The sequence below is a fragment of the Littorina saxatilis genome, linkage group LG16, assembly GCF_037325665.1.
Source record: "Littorina saxatilis isolate snail1 linkage group LG16, US_GU_Lsax_2.0, whole genome shotgun sequence".
NCBI lineage: Eukaryota > Metazoa > Mollusca > Gastropoda > Littorinimorpha > Littorinidae > Littorina > Littorina saxatilis.
The window spans coordinates 4694584-4697083 of NC_090260.1; the positions used below are offsets into that span (position 1 = coordinate 4694584).

The window sequence follows — 2500 nt, forward strand, 5'->3', positions numbered from 1 at the left end:
TTCATATTCAGCAGTTTCCGTACTTCCTAAAATAAACCCTCCAGACTTTTGCCTTTTGGATTATCTGACTGTATGAGTATCAATACACACCCCTTTCACCTCCAGATCATCGGTGACCTGAAGACTGAAGTCACAGCTAGGTTCAGGGCAATCCCAGACAGAAACATGTTCGTGTCATGAACAATGTTAAAGGATCATTTGGAACACATTTTGGAGAGACCGTAAAAGTCGGAACATATTAGCTACGTACAGAAAACTTTGCGGACAAACTGAAGTTCATGCGAAACAACTATGAAGATATTTCCTTAACTCAAATGAATGGAAAATGACCCCCTTCGTTGTAAAGTCACACTTGCGCAATGGTGCGCACATTTCATCAATGACATGAACGCATTCCTCCTTGGGACATGCCCTGATCCTGCCTGCCATTGCTGTATTCAGCTCACTGATTGTGTAAGGTTGGATATCGTACACACGGTCCGTCCAATCAGCCCCCAGGGAGCGATACCTTTAAGCGGCTTACTTTGGCTACCGCTTCATTTTAAACCTCTTCTTCTTCTGCGTTCGTGGGCTGAAACTCCCACGTACACTCGTGTTTTTGCACGAGTGGAATTTTACGTGTATGACCGTTTATACCCCGCCATTTAGGCAGCCATACGCCGCTTTCGGAGGAAGCATGCTGGGTATTTTCGTGTTTCTATAACCCACCGAACTCTGACATGGATTACAGGATCTTTTCCGTGCGCACTTGGTCTTGTGCTTGCGTGTACACACAAAGGGGGATAAGCCACTAGCAGGTCTGCACATAAGTTGACCTGGGAGATCGGAAAAATCTCCACACTTAACCCACCAGGCGGCCGCGGCCGGGATTCGAACCCTCCACCTTCCGATTAAGAGGCCGACGTCTTACCACCCCGCCACAGCGCCCGTCATTTTAAACCTCGTATATAAAAATATCGCCATTCCGGAACCGACTCAACAGTATTTTAAACCTCGTATACTGTTGAGTCGATTCCCGAATGGCGTTTTTTTCTTCGAAAGAGTACAAAAGTCGGACCATGTGACCTACATACTTGCAACTTGATCGACTGGTCATGCAGACTCTGAAGTTCATGTATACTAAGTATGAAGTCGTTCGGTCAACAGATATTTGACCCTCCACCACGGAAGGAGTCGCATGTCACCTTTGCATGATTTTCATATTTTTACATTTTCCTAAAGAGTTTTGTATGCTCTATCCAGTGAAGAAAATTGTTTTAGAAAAGAGCGAAAACTGTTTGAGTTACAAGCCTGTGACTAAGGTGACCCTCACACTGTTACCAGACATCCCCCAGACTTTTTCAAGCCTAGCGCAGAACCGCGCGAGGTGACATGTGACTCATTCCGTGGTGGAGGGTCACATGGTTATCATTTGGTTTGTCGGTTGCATTTTTTGGGGTCATACATCCAACCGACCACCAAAAGAAAAAGAGAACAGAAAAATGAGCTAGACCTGGATGAAGGAGAAAAAGGAACTACAGAAAGAATACAAGGAAGACAGAACAGGAGGAAGGAGAGAGAGAACGATGGACATGTAGGTCACCAACAGGAGGAAGGAGAGAGAGAACGATGGACATGCAGGTCACCAACAGGAGGAAGGAAAGAGAGAACGATGGACATGTAGGTCACCAACAGGAGGAAGGAGAGAGAGAACGATGGACATGTAGGTCACCAACAGAAACGGGAAAACTAAAAACCACCAACAACAGAAAATGAAAACAACAAAATCAAAAGACAATAGACCAGCCGTTTTACCAAAGAGTGAAAACACCGTTGCTTGCAGTGCCATCGATCTCACCAGAATATTAAAAAAAAGGTACTCCGCCGTAGAACGAAAAAAACGCCCTTAACGGGAGAAAGAAACGTTCGATAGTGCAGGGCAGAGAAAACAGTAAATTATCCAGCGTACCTATTGACTCGAACACTAAGCGAACACACCCTTCAAACAATGTGTACATGTGAAGGTGTGTGGGAAATATTTGTAATGTGATTACTCGGCTGTGAAACCCAACTCCTGTGATATGAGAGTTACATAGTGCAATATCATATTGATTGTATCCCTTTTATGTTTTATGTTTTATGTGTGTCGTCCTATACAATTGTTGTTATAATCGTTTACAGGCAGACAGGGTGTGCCGAAGAAAAATTTCCATTTTTATGTAATATTTTAATGGACAATAAAGTGCTGTTATTGTTATTGTTATTGTTATTGTTCATACCATAAACATTCTGCACAGTCATGGCAACAGAGAGAGAGAGAGAGAGAGAGTACCTATTGACTCTAACACTAAGCGAACACACCCTTCATACCATAAACATTCTGCACAGTCATGGCAACAGAGAGAGAGAGAGAGAGAGAGAGAGAGAGAGTACCTATTGACTCTAACACTAAGCGAACACACCCTTCATACCATAAACATTCTGCACAGTCATGGCAACAGAGAGAGAGAGAGAGAGAGAG

The 2500-nt window shown here is 43.8% G+C and overlaps 1 protein-coding gene and 1 long non-coding RNA gene across 4 annotated transcripts in view; one reads left to right on the forward strand and one right to left on the reverse strand.

The window, feature by feature from the left end:
- The window catches only part of LOC138950262 (uncharacterized), a 323654-nt gene that overhangs the window by 263981 nt on the left and 57173 nt on the right, over window positions 1-2500 (forward strand). The window lies entirely within an intron of this gene.
- LOC138950270 (uncharacterized) overlaps window positions 1-2500 on the reverse strand; it is a 10295-nt gene that overhangs the window by 3553 nt on the left and 4242 nt on the right. The window lies entirely within an intron of this gene.